This window comes from Leptinotarsa decemlineata, unplaced genomic scaffold (genome assembly GCF_025532065.1).
Source record: "Leptinotarsa decemlineata unplaced genomic scaffold, Ldec_3_MD MMD2_tig00000008_RagTag_RagTag, whole genome shotgun sequence".
In the NCBI taxonomy this organism is placed as follows: Eukaryota; Metazoa; Arthropoda; class Insecta; order Coleoptera; family Chrysomelidae; genus Leptinotarsa; species Leptinotarsa decemlineata.
In genome coordinates, this window is record NW_027412537.1 from 2227771 (window position 1) to 2247134 (window position 19364).

At 35.7% G+C, this 19364-nt stretch overlaps 1 protein-coding gene across 1 annotated transcript in view; it reads right to left on the reverse strand.

Moving 5' to 3' along the window:
- Positions 1–11611, reverse strand: part of LOC111512661 (uncharacterized) — a 106356-nt gene extending 94745 nt beyond the window's left edge. The window contains exon 1 of the mRNA XM_023168809.2: positions 11364–11611. The gene's annotated coding sequence lies outside the window, so the exon portion shown is untranslated. The remainder of the gene's footprint in view (positions 1–11363) is intronic.
- Between the last annotated feature and the right edge of the window lie 7753 nt (positions 11612–19364).

The following is a 19364-nucleotide window of genomic DNA, read 5'->3' on the forward strand; positions in this document are numbered from 1 at the left end:
GGGGGCGCTCCAGTAGGAATTTTTTAAAATACATTCTCATTGCACGTCTAGGTACAATATAAAACGAACCTAAATAAATAAATTTCAGCCTCCAAAAATATAGCGGTACGGAGAAACAACAATGAAAAGTAAGTTTCATATGTAGCTTCCTAGGACTCACCAGTACGGAGAAACAGATACGAATGAGTGAGAGTTAAGTAAGTGATTGGCGAAGAATAACAACTCAAAATCCTCCATTCCTACCAGAGGTTAAGTGAGTGACTTTCGCATTTAAAAGTATATATAGATATAGATGGTCGATCGACTACCAAAGGCATCATTTACACATACATTTTTATTGTATGTGAAATTATAATAGACGATTATATAGGCAGTAGTTGCAACTCATTTAATAGTTTTCCGTGTCTCGTGTTAGGAAAAAAACAATTCAAGATATCGTTCTCCAGATGGTGGGGATTTCTGAAAAATGAGGTGTACAAAATTAAACATAATAAAAAAGATGAAGTGAAAAGTTATGCTGAAACTATAATTAATAGAATAGATGGACGAATTGTTTGAAAGCAACACGTAGTGTCAAGAGAAGGGCCCAAATATATGTTCAACAAGAAGGTGGTGTTTTTGAATATTTACTCGACATTTTATAGCTCTTCATTTGCCAGAACAAAGACATGTTTTGTACTCATGAAATAAATAAATATTTATATTTCAATTTTAGGAAGAAAGGTGATATGAGCTTTATTGTTGAAAATGTTTTTACGAATCGAAATGCAAATATAGGGTGTTTCATTTGAAAATATACCATTATATGGAATATTTTTTTGTTTTCGGCATCGAGAAGGCCATCAAAAATACTACTAGTTTGCTCATTTAATCAAATTTGTAGCATCAATGATAACGGAGTTGGCAATGGTGTAGACTTAATTAGGAATACCCTGTACACCCTAATTACCAATAACAAATTTTTATTCATATCTTTCGCTAGCCGCACAATGAAAATTTCATTCAAACAACATTTCAATTGCAAAAATGAAATATATTATTACTTATGAGAACCCGTACACTCAGTTGCAGCGGGTTGGTTGCCCCGGTGGATACGGCAATGACAGAATCACCTGTGTTTCTGTTATTCCCTAACTTAATGGCATCCCAACGATGGCTTGATCCTAAGGTGTGTGTATCCGTGCCGAGGATGAATGACACTGAGCCTATCAACTGTATCTACGGAACCTTCGAGATACCGGGCGCAATCTCGTCGTAGCATCGCCTTGTCACGGTAATGCGGGGCTCTGCCGTGGTTGACCTTCTTTACCTAGCAGCTACTCGTGGGACGTTTATGGACAGAGTAAACCTAAAAATTATTTCTGATGCTGAGTCTATAGTGGAGATGGATGTCTAGCTTACGACTCCAACTGACCTCCCTGTAAACTTAGATCAGAAGCGAGTCTACAGAGGAGATGGATGTCGAGTTTACGACTCTAACTGACCTCCCTATGAATTTAGTTCAGGAGCGAGTCTACAGTCTACAGAGATGGATGTCGACTTTACGACTCCAACTGACCTTCCTGTGAATTCAATTCAGGAGCGAGTCTCCAGAGGAGATGGATGTCGAGTTTACGACTCCAACGGACCTCCTTGTAAATTTAGTTCAGGAGCGAGTCTACAGAGGAGATGGATGTCGAGTTTACGACTCCAATGGACCTCCCTGTGAATTTAGTTCAGGATCGAGTCTACAGAGGAGAAAGATGTCCAGTTTACGACCCAAACTGACCTCCCTGTAAATTTAGTTCAGAAGCGAGTCTACAGAGGAGATGGATGTCGAGTTTACGACTCCAACGGACCTCCCTGTGAATTTAGTTCATGAGCGAGTCTACAGAGGAGATGGATGTCGAGTTTAAGACCCAAACTGACCTCCCTGTGAATTTAGTTCAGAAGCGAGTCTACAGAGGAGATGGATGTCGAGTTTACAACTCCAACTGACCTCCCTGTAAATTTAGTTCAGGAAGGAGCAAGTCTACAGAGAAGATGGTTGTCGACTTTACGACTCCAACTGACCTTCCTGTATATTCAATTAAGGAGCGAGTCTCCAGAGGAGATGGATGTCGAGTTTACGACTCCAACGGACCTCCTTGTAAATTCAGTTCAGGAGCGAGTCTTCAGAGGAGATGGGTGTCGAGTTTACGACTCCAACTGACCTCCCTGTAAATTTAGTTCAGGAGCGAGTCTCCAGAAGAGATGGATGTCGAGTTTACGACTCCAACGGACCTCCCTGTAAGTTCAGTTCAGTAGCGAGTCTACAAAGGAGATGGATGTCGAGTTCACGACTAAAACTCCTCCGTGTATATTTAGTTCAGGAGCGAGTCTACAGAGGAGCTGGATGTCGAGTTTACGACTCCAACGAACCTCACTGTGAATTCATTTCAGGAGCGAGTCTACAGAAGAGATGGATGTCAAGTTTACGACTTCAACTGACCTCCCTGTAAATTTAGTTCAGGAGCGAGTGCTGCGACGTACTCAGACTCTGTCTCAGGTGGGGGAACTAACCCCCCATGAGCAGGTTAGCAAACGTTTGCGCTCAAGTGAGGTTTCACCAAAACCAGAGGCGAAAAAGCCCTGCACGGCTGAATCTAATGCATCGTCAGGTGTAGCTGACGTGTAAAAACCCTCATATGGGAAGGTTGTCGTGGGTATCAAGGTGGGAATCTTGCAACTTGACTATCCGACTACCTCATTAACAGAGCATTTACTTTGTGCCTGCCCCGCTGGGGACCGAATCAGGTCTTTAGAGTTCGGCAGAGCCGTACTCTTACCATCTGACCTGAAAGACCACTAACCATACAAACTAATCGGCTTCGTTAAGAAGCTGGGTTTGTTTGACCGAGTGAGAATCGGTATGAACCACAATAAACCCTTGCGGGTTGCTATGGAGGGTCGAATAGACCCACTCACTTTGAACCTAATCTAACCTAACACTCGGTTGCGGCACCTAAAAAATTCCAAAACGTTAAATCTTTTTGAAGTCTCAATTGTTGTTGGAAAATGAAATGCACATTCAGCCGGCTAGAATATGGCCGAGACTGAAAAGTTGCCAGTGTGCGGCTAGCCTAAAAGTAATATATCCACATTGGCAAGATATGTCGCAGTTCATTCAGAAACGGTTCGATGAATAATGAAAAGAAATTATTTGAGTAATGACATTATTCAATAAATCTATTGAACGCCCATCAAGTAGAAACAGTATTTATATTGCCGTGACCTTGGGATACTAAACAATAGTAATGATTATTATAACACAGCCATTGAATTAATAAACATTGCATTTTACGATCACGGAATGTGATTGTTCGAAGAAAACTGTTGATAGTGGTTTTATAATCAGTTATTGAATATTTTTCAAAGAGATTATTTGTTTGTTGATTATAACATTTCGGAACAATGAGTACATATGGTAGATTATATATATTATTCCAGAAAGTGAAAATATATTGAATTAATTAACCTTTAATATTACTGGAGTTTTTCTCAACACCAACCCGTTATTTTAACACCTCGACACGTATTTCGATCACCAAGTGATCATCTTCAAGACGAAGGAAACTAACAGTTCAGTGTAATCTTCCTCTTGAAGATGGTCACTTGGTGATCGAAACACGTGTCGAGGTGTTAAAAGGAAGATTAAACTAAACTGTTAGTTTCCGTCCTCTTGAATTTGATCACTTGGTGATCGAAACACGTGTCGAGGTGTTAAAATAACGATTTGGTGTTGGGAAAAAACTCCAGTAATATCTATTACTTCACCAAAGATTTCAAACAGTGCATCACAAGTTAATTAATCCTGATTGAAAACTCAAAATACCTTCGGAGTTAAAGAATATCTAGTAAAGAATATGCAACTAATTTTCCTTTATTTTGAGTATTTCAATATTAAATTCTACAAAAAGGATTCGAAGCTTTATATCTTCTATTTGATATTCTATATTTTCTGTTTGAGGAGTGCCAGATGATGACAGTACTACCAACTGTCGAAAGCGCTCGCAGATAATTAATAGAAGATATAAAGCTTCAAATCCTTCTTGTAGAATTTAATATTGAAATATATATATATATATATATATATATATATATATATATATATATATATATATATATATATAAATCAAAAATGAAACAATTCGTGGACATAACACTCCAAAAAAGGGGGCAAACCGCGGACACGTGTTTCTGGCTATTGGCCTCATCGGCGCGGTGCAGCCAAGTGTAAAGATGGGCAACACTTGTTTGCCGAAAGCAGGAAACAACACATATGCACGGAGTCAACAAAAGGAGCCAACCGCACATTTGTGGTTCCAGTTAAAAGACCTAGAATTCTAAGTGTTGTTTCCTGTTTTCGGCAAACAAGTGTTGCCCATCTTTACACTTGGCTGCACCGCCAAGGTTTGCCCCCCTTTTTGGGGTGTTATGTCCACTAATTGTTTCATTTTTGTTTTGTATATCATACACACTCGATAAAATCTTTCTCTCTCTCTCTCTCTCTCTCTTTATATATATATATATATATATATATATATATATATATATATATATATATATATATATATATATATATATATATATATATATATATATATACGTTTTCCTTACAAGATGAGATCTTATTAAAATTAAGACAACCCGAGATCTACCTGAAAGAGTGTAAATTCTGAAGTATATTTATAATTAGTAGCATTATAATGACTCATCAAACCTCTATCCCTTGAGAGGGGAAACAGATTTGAATTTTGGGTTTTTGTTAAAAAAGTTTCGAAACGAGATCCATAGAAAGAGTTATCCACGTGTTGTATTAGTTTTGTATGTTCTGTAAACTCACACCAACGTGAGATCCGTCGGTAGTGCGCAGCCATTGTTGAATTTGGCACTAAAATGCGAACCCTTAGCAGATGCTTGATAAAAAGACCACGTGCTAGACATTAGTTCGCATCGGAACAGGTCAATTTTAGTTGCCCTTAAACACACAATTGAATTTAAAGATATATTGAAGACAAATGCGAAATGTCGCGGGAAAAGTATATAGTGAAGTTGGTGGAATTACAAGTGGAAACAAATAAGGAAATTGATAGTTTCTATAATTTTGTTATTCCTTTTCACCAAGGACATTGTTACTCCGTTACAGTCTAGAGAATTATTACCATTTCATCATCGACTAAAAGACTTAACCTTTCTACTCTACTTTTACAAGAGAACACGAGCAATAATATGAAATGTGTCTAAATAAGGATTTCTAACATTCAAGAAAAAGTTTAATTATGACTGCAGTAATATAATCACATTTTCCTGTTGACGATGTGCTACTCATTATCAACCCATGCTAGGTGGCAAAAAATTATTTCTTTTTTTAACACGCTTTTATTTGATTCACCTGTAACTAACAAATAATGTGATAAAATCTTGGAAGTTAATTTTCACCTACTTCCAATCGTCTGAAGAATATAAAATTTGGCACACATATCAAGAACCAATGACAATACAAGAATTTCGTGATGAGAATGTAATAATGATAATTATAATAATTATAATAATAATAATGATGTCCTCGACCATCAAAGTAAGACGATGTTCGTCATAGAGTTTTCGTCTCCTGGCGAATCGAACATCGCATCGTCCGAAAAGAGGAGGAAAAACGGACAAAATATCGAGACTTGCTCTTTGAACTCCGCAGGCTCTACCCAAACCATTCTGTAAAAATGGTGGTTCTGATCATAGGGGTTCTTGGTGGAATGATGGACACGCTGCTCTCCAATCTATAAATCATACTGGTTTGCCGTGATACGGCAGAAATCTTAGCCGGAAGAATGCAGAAGGCCGTCATCCTTGGTTCACTACGGCTACTCAGGGCACATGATACTCGGGCCCAGTAATCACTCACCCCACGGACGTGGGGAGTGGTTATCAGAGTAAATGATCCAGTGCGGCCTCCGGAAGTATCGGGGCTCCGGAGCTAGGGCCTGACTGGGACATCCTTTTATGGAAAAAAATAATAATGATGTGAATTTATTAATTATAAATTCCACCTGCTTCCAATCTTCCGAATAATCTAAAATTCGGCTTACACATCAAGGACCGACGACAGTACAAAAATTCATTATTATTAATGTAATAATAATGTTGAGAATTTTGAAATTTGATTTTTAGCCATATCTCATCCTCCGAATAATCTAAAATTTGGCACACATTTCAAAGACCAATGAAAGTATAAGAATTTCCAGATATTTGAAGTTGAATAAGTGTATGCGTATGTTATAGGGATACTCATTAGTTGCTATGTAAGTTTTTCTATATCGGGAAATTTTTGTAAACAAAATCCCTCAAAAATGCCAACAATTTTCTATATACTTGAAGTCATACTCATTGCAAGGTACGAAATCTGTTGGTTATAATGTTATAAATAGTAACCCACACATTCCTTTAAAAAATCAGGAGATTTTGATACGCACGCACTTATTCAACTTAAAATATCTTGAAAAGCGTTGATATTTGTGAAACAAAACCCATCCCTTTTTTGTGTAGGAAATATTTGGGATTAAGAAAAAGAAGACGAAATCGATATTAATCCAGTGTTGTGAAATTTGGGGAGGGGCGATTAGGGGCACCCACCTGCCGTACGCTCCTGTTTGAAGTTACGAACACATGATTTGCATTGAAATTTGGAACTGAATGCTATCATGTGACATACCAAATTTCATTAAGAGAAGTTGAGCCGTTATGGAGTCAATCTGAAAAAATATATTTTTTGTCGCTTTCAACACCCAGTAACTCGGTTATTATTCATCTTAGGGTATATGTTTATTGGAACTTTTATCCCTAAAATCCCTACCATCAAAGTTTGTCCCCTTTATTGTGGGACACCCTGTATATGGGCATACAAATTTTACCAACGAATAATACATTCTGATACACTGAACAAAAATTCTGTCAATTGCACAAAAAAATCATATCGATAATTCAATAAACAATCCACAGGAACATAGACAGAATTTCTCATAAGAGGTGATCGACATTCAACAACTTTTTTGGCCAACCCTGTAGACACACGAACGAAATAAATTTTTTGAAGGTGATTGACAATGTTTCATGATGAATTTCACTAGTTCGGACTTCCATTGTCTACTATATGAAATGATTTGAAATCCCTGAAACAACTAAAAAAGGAGAATTGAAAATGAATAGCTGAAAATAACAATTATATTAACCAAAATAAACCTGATTCCTCCGAGAGATGACTATTTATAGGTCGTTCGAGTACTTTCACTTATCCACGCTTTCCATTTTCTGCTTCACTGGTTCCGTGGGAGATGACCGTTTTGGCGGGAGTTGGCCATTTTTCGCTTGATGATGGGTTTCCATATGTTGCGTATTTCTACGCTGGCTTGGCTGAATACGTTGTTGGACAACATGTATGCGGCTTCCTTGAATTTTCTCCTTAACCAATGTTCCTCTCTGTGCAAGATCTCAGCTTGGGACCACTCGATGTTGTGTTGATGGGTCCAAACATGGTCTGCTATTCCTGATTTGCTATTCCGTTGAAGATCATTTTTGATGATGTCTAGTTCCTTCTCGAGACCTTCCTTCGTATTACAAAGCCCAAAAGCACGAAGGAAGGTCTCGAGAAGGAACTAGACATTATAAAAAATGATCTTCAACGGGATGGCTACTCCAAAGCGATGGTAGAAAAGACTTTGGCTAGAAGACAGCAGGAGCCTCGCAAGGAAGAGAAGCCGTCACAACCAGTGCTTGCACTTCCCTACATCAGAGGATTATCGGAGAGGATAAGAAGAATTGGTTCCAAGTACAACATCAGAACCTGCTTCAGATCCGGTAACGCTATCCGTAGCAGCCTCACGAAAACCAGGCCACCAAACGCGGACTGCGATTCCAAGAATTGGATTTATCGGATACCCTGTGAGTGTGGAAAATCCTATATTGGTGAAACTAAGAGGCCATTGAATGTTCGCATTGCCGAGCACAAGAAACACACACAGCGAGGGGAAACCAGCAAATCAGGAATAGCAGACCATGTTTGGATCCATCAACACAACATCGAGTGGTCCCAAGCTGAGATCTTGCACAGAGAGGAACATTGGTTTAGGAGAAAATTCAAGGAAGCCGTATACATGTTGTCCAACAACGTATTCAGCCAAGCCAGCGTAGAAATACGCAACATATGGAAACCCATCATCAAGCGAAAAATGGCCATCTCCCGCCAAAACGGTCATCTCCCACGGAACCAGTGAAGCGGAAAATGGAAAGTGGGGATAAGTGAAAGTATTCGAACGACCTATAAATAGTCATCTCTCGGAGGAATCAGTCCAGTCATCACCCGAAGACGATTGTAGATACTAACAATCGAAACGTCGTGAACTAACGTGACTTGGAATCTCTCCACTTTTTATTTTTATTTTCTTTTTTCATTTCTTTATTTTCATTTTATTCATTCAATTGTTCTATTTTTACTTATATTTTATTTCACTATTATTTCATTTCAGGTTTATTTTGGTTAATATAATTGTTATTTTCAGTTATTCATTTTCAATTCTCCTTTTTTAGTTGTTTCAGGGATTTCAAATCATTTTATATAGTAGACAATGGAAGTCCGAACTAGAAATTCAACGAAATAATTCTTCTAAAAAGTTCGATCAGATTTGTCTGAAGAAAATAAAATCCAAAAATCAACAGAAAATACGCATGTGTAGACAAATTTCTTGATATATATTAGACATTTAATGCTTTTTGTGGCTCGCCCTGTCCAGTTACAAAAAACTTCTACGAACTAAAATTGTTTTTCTTGATCACTGAAATAATACCTATATCTAAAAATTTAGGAAATCTGACGACCTACAGAATTGCATGTATCAAGAGACATGTCCTTTTCAGCATTCTCGTTCGACAACGTAGAATGACATATTTCACCATTTAGCAAAAGCACAATTGCGAAACAAATTATAATGAACACAAAAGATTAGGATGTAATGTTAACATATGTCTTGAGGAATGCAAGGTGATACGAGATCCACAATAACGTCAAAATTACCGGATCTCAGGTTTACCGTAAAATGCATATTGAGCTGATACCGGTGTATGTTACTGCCACACCCTCTGTAGGCAACATCGAGGAACTTCTGAAGTATAAAATTGCATAAAATGGGTCCAATGTGAGATCCCAACAAAAATTCAATCGTGCCTTTCCCCACCCTTCCTACACCTGATGAACTCTATATACACAGGGATACAAGACGAGATCCGAAATCGGATCTCGCCTTGAAAAATGGATCTCTACTTGTATGTTTTATATCTTAAAAGGATCTCGATTTGTTCGGAAATATATATATATATATATATATACATATATATATATATATATATATATATATATATACATATATATATATATATATATATATATATATATATATATATATATATATAAAGTGTCCTAGAATGAATAGATACATGACATTGAATGATTGGACACAAATTTCCTGCGCATACTATTTTGCGTATTCGCTATCAGGGACCATATCCCAGCTTAGGTACATCAACACTGTTTTGATTTATCTGAATATAAGAGATACCACAATAAAATTAACCTTAGTTTTAGGAAGGAAAGTGCTTAATCAACTTGTAGGGTTTTTTCTACAACTATTTAGTTTTGAAACATTTCATTTTGTTATTGATTTTAATTTCTGTATCATAAATTCTTATAAAGAAATTAACTTCTCATAACTCTATTATCGAGCAGTCGTCCAAAATATCCATGCGCTTGGGTTTCTTATGTTATTTTTTTTTAAATTGTCGGCAATAAACGAGAGTTTATTGTTTCGAGAAAGTACTCATTGTTAACACTTTTATGGATTAAGACAAGGGTCCAAGTGGTTGACCTTTCTTGACGATATTTAAGACTCGACCATTGTCAGTGAGAAAGTTACTTCGAGTACAATTTTTAGCCGAGGCATTCATTCATTCTGTTCCGAGATTTCGGCCGGAAACTAATACTAATTTTGATTCTCCTCGCCACGAGGTCACACTTTTTTTTTGTCGTTTTGTTGGTGTTATTAATAAATTTTATTATTTGTAAACGCTGTGTTCGACTGATTAATAATTCACCTATCACCAGTCCCAACAAAAAATCGAGAACTGAAACAAACATAGGACCTATACAAGTTACTGAATAATTGAAATCTTCAGTGATTTATATTACGTAGTAACTTTTCGGGGTGAACTATTCGGTTTATCCTTTATTACAGTTTAGTATATTCGCTGTTGATTTAGCTTTGCTTGTTTTCCAGGTGGAAGGTTATAAAGTAAAAAAGCAGTACCTAACTTTTTAGAAACTTTTTCATCGAGGACGGCGACCTTGTAGAATAAACTTTCCAAAAACAAAACAAGAAACAATTTTTGCATTATTTTCCAAATGATTTTGCTAATCTACAGCGATTTGAATTCATCATACCCAAATAGGCATTTTTGCACAGGCTTTGCTTTCACAGTACTCTCAGGATTTTCCTGCAGTGTTTGAGCATTTCCATAAAAAATATGTTGCCATCAAGACAAAAAACCGATTTGTTCAAAATTATAGTTCAGAAAATTCTTTCTAAATTCATTTCAGTATATATTTTTTAAACGACACTTTTTTGTGGGGGACTCAATATTTTATAGTGTTTTTTTGGGTAAATAACCTTCCACAATCAGCTGAAGTATAGTAGGAAAAGGGCAAACTGAAAAGTACACCCTGAAAAGTTACTGTCTAATATAAACTACTGGAAAGTCCAATTAGTCAGTAACTTGTCGTATTCATAAATAATGGTTAACGTTTCGGAAAACAATCCTTTTCCGTTTTCAAAACCTGTACTCGCTATGAAAAAAAATCCTGCCTCAAACACTTCAGAAGATTTAATGTTAATTTATGTCTTATTTTTTCCGATTGTGGGTTATAATCCAAAAAAAAACTATAAAATCAATTCAGTTTAATAACTAACATTCATTGTTGAATTGCAAAAAAATTTGGTTCCTTTAATAGGTAATTGAAAAATAATAAGTAAGTACTCATCTTTTGAACAATTTATAATTACGTTTGATTCAAATATCGAGAATCCCTTGATATTTTATTTCATCGCAAATGTCAGTTTTGGGTCATGATCAAATCAATTCAAATCTCCTCATTAAATATTCACGATACCACAGGAAATGCAGTTTCTACGGCGAATATGGATAAAAAGCAACATCCTCTTTATTTTAGAGAAAGAAGACGAAGCAATGTTTCTTCGACCTATAAAATCGTCAATAAATCTCAAAACCGCTAAAATTCAACTTACCTGCAACTCGTCGAAAACGAGACCCAAACCGGTATCCACCTGCAAATAAACAAAGAAACCTAGGTTCACTGGTGAAAGTCACAATCAACGGTGGATCTTGATAAAAACAAACAACCGTCAAGTCGCACAACCAGACGTACACTGAGAAATGAGAAACAAGTGAATAAATAAAAGTGTTTTATCTTTCGCCAGCGAAGATTGCAGGCAGCAGGCGTCCTGGTGTGTATCTGAGATTGAATGAGTCATTTCCTTCACACATGTTCCTCAAGATAAGACATTCGTACGCATGACACACTTTGCGCCCACTTACTTTGTCTGTTTATGTATTTTTTAACTGCCAATCGGCACGTGAACAACGCGACTTCTAACTGGAAATGCAACCAATTTGAAAAATCGAAGAGTGTTTAGAAATGTAAAGAATTTCCCACTCAGATTACCTTCTACTTGATCTCCCGCTCAACATCAGACATAATGAAAAAGAAAACTGACTTTATTTATGATACCCTGTTATCAAATTCCGATAATCTACCGGGTGTCCCAACACTGCGTATTTGCTCAATATAAGATGAGTGAACTGGTTATCTGGTCAGCACAAAATCTCGACCTTTTTGGCATTCAGAGTCAAATATTGAGATAAATGACTCTTCCTGGCCTATTACAACAGTTTTACTTGTTTTCGGCATCTCGAGTCTATTCATAACTGAGCAAACAGTGGTTTGTGATATGAAATTTTCGGTGGCCGCGGACTGGTATGAAAAAAAATACTTTTTAGTTCTCAGCCAAATGGGCTGAGAATTGGTTAAAAAATCAATTCAAAATTCAATCAACTTGTTTGAGTAGGTTCACCAAATATAGTCAAAAATTTTAATTTTTGTATACTTGCATGAGCTCTTTCTACTTATTTGGCCGGCAATTGATTTCCATCATCCGATTTATTTAGATCTTAAATAATTTGGCCCAGGGGCCAAGAACTAGCTTTAGGTATTCGGCCAAAAAATTAAATATATAGTGACTTCATTTGTCAGCCTTGAACATGGACGTATTATAATAGTCATTGAGTAAGATTTGAAATATTTTTTGATTGAGATTCCATTAAATTTTCAGTGGTTAGAGCTGAGAAAAACAGAACAAGAACTGAAGACGCCGTGGTGATTCCATCTAGACCAAAAACGATAAAATTAAAGTATCAATATTTGGAAGAAGATTGAAGAAATGCCTTGCATGAAGTTAGAGTTGAAAATAAAATAAAAGAAGCTAAAGCAGTAGACTCAATGTCCCAACGGCAACCGTTCACGATAGACTGACAAGAAGAGTACCAAGATAAATATAGACGACCAGGACCACTACCTCTATTAACCGTTGAAAGGAACAAATTAAAAATGGGTATTTGTCCTGGCTAAATGTAGGTTTCCGATAAGAGAACAAATGCCATTGGATACAATTTCTAAAATGAATGCAGATTCTGGTCTGAATTAATTTAAAAGTGGAGCACCAAAACAAACGTGGTACATGAACTTCATGAAAAGGCATCCAGAAGAGATGAATAAATCTCTAGCAGCAGTTACAGAACGGTTTATAAGGAAGTGGTTTGAGGAATTTGAACAATTTCTGAAAGACAATGAATTATCTCATATACTAGAATATCCTAGAAGGATATTTAATGGAGATGAGTCAGGTTTCGCTCTCTGTCTGTTTTGGTCCCGAAAGGTTTTAGAAGCCTAGGGAACCTAGAAGAAAACGGAAAGGTAAAATAACAATTCAAATTATGTTCAACGCAGAATAAAAATTTACCTCTTTCCTAGTTTTATTTCCTTATGTTAGGTATTCTCGATCTGCCATGGATAAGATGCCAAGTGGCTGGATTTTGAGAAAATCAGATAAAGGATCGATGACATCCGATTTGATTTTTGAGTTCCTGAGAAACGTCTTCAATATCTGGTCGATAATAATATAGTTCAAAAAACTGAAAAACACGCTTTTAAAGAACATCGAACTAAAAAGTTATTTTTGAAAAAAATAAGCTCCAAACAATAACGAACGAAAAATACTAGTATTTTTGTGAAAAAAGTGACGGGCGCTTGATATACAAAAAGGTGGCACAAAGCGCTTTTTTCACAATAATACTAGAATTTTTCGTTCGTTATTGTTTCAAGCTTATTTAAAAAAATATTTTTAACTGTTTAGTTCGTGTTTTTTAGTTTTTTAAACTACATTTACTTTTAATTTTTTAGTTTCGTATACTATGAAAGCGTGATTTTTAGTCTTTTTAAACTTTATTTCATCTAAACTTTGGGATCAATCAGCCGTATATTGTTTAGATAAATGACCATTGATATTTTCCGAATCCGGAGAGAGGGAGCCTGAAAATCAGCTACCAAGCCCAAGGCAGCAGGCGCGCAAAAGAGGGTTACAAGTAAGGCAGCAGGCGCGCGTGTTAATAAAAAAAATACTTTTTCAAATGAAGAAATATATGTACAGTGAGTTCGAATTATATCAAGGATGTTACGTACAGCGCCATCTGCCCGCGAATAGATCAAGCAATAATGTCGATATATCAAAGAGGTTACGTACAGCGCCATCTGCCCGCGAATAGATCAAGCAATAATGTCGATAATTCTGTCAAATAAAGATCTCGAGCTTGAGAGTTACAAACAAACAAATATACATAGGTACATACAGGTGAAACTAATATAAAGCGTGTGAAAAAGTATCCTAAAATATGTTATTCTCTTTGTAGATTGGCATAAATCCCACTTTACAATGGCAACAAGTGAGTGGTGTCATAATTTCGTAAAGGACATAGTGTGAAGGGTAAGAAAGCTAGGCTCCAACCTGAAAGAAATCAAGATGAAACAAGTAGGACATAGTTGTACAACTGCTTTGATCCATATAGTGGACGATATTATAAGAGCACGTGGCGCAAAAAATAATACAGTATTGGTACTTCTTGATTTTAGTAGTTATGTTATTGATTCTTGGCTATTAGGACTCTCTAAAAATGCTATATCACTAATCAGATCGTATCTCACCAGCCGTCAACAAAAGGTTACCATAGAAGGAAACAGCTCACAATATTTGAAGCTGATATGTGGAGTCCACAGGGCTCTATTGTGGGACCACTTTTGTTTGCTATCTATACATCTCAACTTGCAAAATGTTTAAAATTTTGTAATATACATTTGTATGCAGACGATACCCAGTTGTATTATAGCTTCTCGCCTGAAATGATAGATAATGCGCGTACTCAAATCAATAGTGACTTAAAATTATTTGTGAAAAATGTTTTTGATCACTGTTCAAATATAAATTGTAGTAAATCCAAAATGCCCTAGAAATGATATTTGCAAATCTGTCAAAGTAGTAGTAAATGATCATGTACTTGGGGTTGTCGCAGAAGCCAAAAGCCTGGGCATCATTTTAGATAAGGACTTGAAATTCGAAAGTCAGGTTAATTAGTTTATTAGGGGTGCATATTATTCGCTTAAAATTATATATGCACACCGAAATTTCCTACCCATGAAGGTGAAGGCGAATCATTAGTTTTATCTATATTCAATTATGCTGATGTTTTGTATGGTCCATGTTTAACCAACCAATTCAAGGAAAAGATACAAAAAGTTCAGAATTCCTGCTTACGGTTAATTCTTGGTATTAGAAGAAGAGAAAGAATATCACATAAACTGAAGGATACCGACTGGTTGAATATGAACGACAGGAGAGTGTTACCTACAGGCTGCAACTTTGTTTCATAAAATAATTAATAGTAAAGTGCCGTCTTACTTACACCAGAAAATTACTTTTAGAACTGATGTGCATAATATTAATGTAAGGTATAAAGGCCGACTAACTCCGCCATCCTTCCGCACAGAGTTCTTTAGAAGGAGTTTCAGTTACCAGATCAGTGCAATTTATAATGACATTCCCGGGCCCAGGAAACGAGATGACTTCAATCATTTTAATATCAATTTCAAATGATTCTTATTATCTTCAAACTATTAACGACCATTAGTTAACTACCTATTACAAATCTATAAATAGTCATAATGTTTTAAGATATTTAAAAATCTTTTTTGTTTATTCCTTTGCGTACTAGCCGACATTTTTGAGGTTAAGTGGAAGAGCAATTGAATGATGACTATTGTCATCATGTAAATTGAACTTCGTCTTTTATCTTCTTATAAAATAAATGAACTGTACATGATTAATTTGCTTTAAATGTATTAGAAGATAATAAAGACGATACTATTATTATTATTATTATTAATTATCGAATAATCTTATATGATTTACGAATCTAATACGAATCAAGTATTGCAACCAGCTGATGTGAATTTGTTCAGTCGCTCGATTGAAATCAGAGTAGCAAAAAACTGTTTGGGTAGCAAATTGTATAGAATTGTATGACATACAATGCAAATATACAAAAATCAATATTAATTGGATTACCAAATTAGGATTCGACTTAAATCTTTCATTAGGTATTTGACAATAAAAAATCTGTTTAAAATCTGTTTTTCCGTTAACCAGCTGTCGCACCCCTACGAACGACAACCCTCAGAAGTCGAAACTTGTGCGAGCCAAGGATTAACAAGGTCTTACCTTTTAACGTGTGATTCCTAACACGGGTTGGACGATAGCAAGTGAAGATCGATCGTTCAGGCTAGGGCTTGAACCACCGACCAACACGGCAGTCAATTCGAGTGAGTGAACAAATCACCCACGCCGAACCGCTTGGCTACCGACCGACAATAGGCTCTGGTGAATTTTATTCATTTTTTAAAATTTGACTCAAGTTGTGTAATTCATTATTCGTTTATTGATCTCAAAAATATATTTGATATACTTCAGTGAAAATTATTTTTGTGTTCAACCAAAATTTATTATAAAAGTAATGGTAATAACAATTTTTTTCACGAATTGTTTTCATTACGAAGAATTACAATAGTTATTCTTGATTCATAGAATTTTGGATGGCCGAGAACCAGTATAAAAATAACATAGAATTGTGAGGTGTAGCTGAGAACCAGAAATACTACATTCTGTTCAGTTTTTGAGTTTCTTTTCTGAAATACTTGAAGTAACAAGAAAATAAGTTTTTAATGCTGTTGACATCACATGAACGAATATTTTTTATATAAAACAAATTACAATTTGAAGACATTTTTTCTGAACCCAATTTAGAAACAAATTCGGACATGAAATATATTAAATTTCACGTTTATGCAACAGGTAAAATTAAATATTACTTTCGGAATTCGAGTATATATCCTCTACCCCTCATTAAAACTCAGAAAATTCAAACAACGCTATGCTTGTTTCCACGTAACTCGAAGAAAATAATTTACCTATTTGGATATTTTCTTGGTTTTAATGATATTGAATGATTACATTTTTTTAAATTTCTTTGATTTGGCATGTTTATAAACACGTATTTTACCTATTTGTTAATCCCTGTTCAGCTAGCCTTACCACTTTAGAATTCGAAATTTGTTTTGAAACTTTAAATTCAAATTATGAAAAGTCTCTTTTCGTACCCAATTCCCGAATTTTTCAACTTTTTTCCAGATGTATCGTTGAGGTAGCAAAATCCAACCAAGCAAAAAAGACCGAGAACCGGTTCTGGACCCTATTGATAATGTTGCTATTTGGAAGGGGATCTCGTAAACGGTAAAAGACAGAAAGCAGGTTGAATTGAGGTGAACTTTCTAGGTTTTAGGTGCTACAGAATAATACCAAGAAACCTGGTGAATCTGTTAAAATATTTTTGGTTAGTAAAGAATATGATCATATAATCTTTATACAGGCTGAGGTAAGACTTGGACATCCACAACTTCGAAAATTTGAATACGGACCTGATGTATCAAGTAATTTTTTATCGGTAATCAGGACTGACGCCTGTCGGATATAATCCAACGCCCTTCGTGGTATTAGCCAGGGGAGAAGTTGTTTTCTGATAGGCGTCAGTCCATTCAACCTACTGTGTAGGTATATTCGAGACTGACTCGAAAGTTGGTTTCTTTAGATTTGTTTACTGCCAGTCTTCAAGTATAGCCCACTGACTAATAAGAAAGTTTTTCTTCCTTATTCAAAGGAATCGGGCAAATTTCGGATATGCAGTTGCCTAGCACCTCGTCCACTAGATGGAATGACATTTTGTTGTTCGCTCCAACTTAGGAAGAGGAATGAAATACTCTGAAAGAATTCCAATTTTCAATTATGGAATATCATTGACTTTAGGTTGATGATGGCCACTATCTTGCACTGATGAGTGGCTAATGAGCCCGAAACCGGTCTGCAAGTGTGCCTGTTCCAAAATTGATGGTCGACTCTTTCAGTTGTATTGCCAATTGCATATGCAGGAAATTTTCTGTAAAGATTCCTTCACTGACGCCAGCCGGATATAATCCAACGCCCTTCGCGGTATTAGCCAGGGGAGTAGTTGTTTTCTGTCAGTCCATTCAACCTACTATGTAGGTAAATTTGAGACTGGCTTGAACATTTCTTAGATTTGTTTACTGCCAGTAAATATATATATATATATATATATATATATATATATATATATATATATATATATGATGAGCTGTTTTCTCGGGTTTCGCTCCGTGTTCTGTGTATTTTCTCCCCATAAGGATTATTTTCACAACGTTTCGGCAAAGTCTCATTTGCCATCTTCTGGTGATGTCTGGTTTTTTCAACTAGACATCACCAGAAGATGGCAAATGAGACTTTGCCGAAACGTTGTGAAAATAATCCTTATGGGGAGAAAATACACAGAACACGGAGCGAAACCCGAGAAAACAGCTCATCATACTTTATCCGTGAGAATCTTCGAGTTAACATATATATATATATATATATATATATATATATATATATATATATATATATATATATTACAATGTAGGTTTTCACGTATGGTAGAATATGATGTGTTGTTTTTCGGGTGTTCATCCGTTGTGTACTATTCGATAGTCGACGTTTCGCCATCATTTCAGATGCCATTATCAAGCGAAGCGAAGCGAAGCAGTGACTCGTCTTGATAATGCCCAGAGCATGTCACCATTTTTTTAAAAATAGATCACCCTATATTGTTTCGCATTATCAGATGCTACATGATGAGCAGATTTCAATAAAGTATAAAACATATAGCCTGAACCTTATGGTTCTGGAGCTACAAATTATTTGAATTGAAAACGAAACACTCTGAATAACTTTTGAAACAATGATTTGCAGGAAAAATAAAAACAGGTCCACAATTACACCGGAGGCCAAATTTTGAAATAATCGTTCTAGAGACAAATATGGAAGCAATAAATCAGAAAAGGAGATTATTTAATTAATTAATAAATTAATCTGATGACTGGACAATGAGAAGAAAAAAATTTTCTATAGTAAATGTTCAAAAATGTTTCTAATAACTTCCATATAATGGTACAAACAAGCTTCCATTGCCGGCCTCACATGGTTGAGAATCTCGGGAGTGGTTTCTCTGCAATGCCTCATGATATTCTCTCTTAAATGTTCTAATGTTGTTGATTCTATCTCATGTTGGATTAGATTCATCACAGAAGAGCATTACCTCAAAATCAACGAAAACTGAACAAACTGCATCACATCACAATTTTATTATGATCAGGTACTTATAAGAGATCAAAAGAATATGTATATACTTATTTGTTTTATATGAGTAAAAATAAATCCTGCGGTAGCTCTTCGCTTGAGCTATAATCGAATAAACTATCTTCATCTTTCATTTCCACTGTAATTTGTTCCATATAATGTATAATATCCGACACATTTTCTTTCAAAATATTGAAATATAAATTAAAAATATTCAAAACGCTTTTTTCATCGTGTAATGGCCTCAGCTATTAAGACGTATTGACTCAATGTTGCCAACTGGATGAACTATAAAGTCGCTACACATGAACCAAAATTCCGCCACACTGCTTCACATTAGTTCATATTCCGCTACGCTTGTATATCTGACGCAATCAG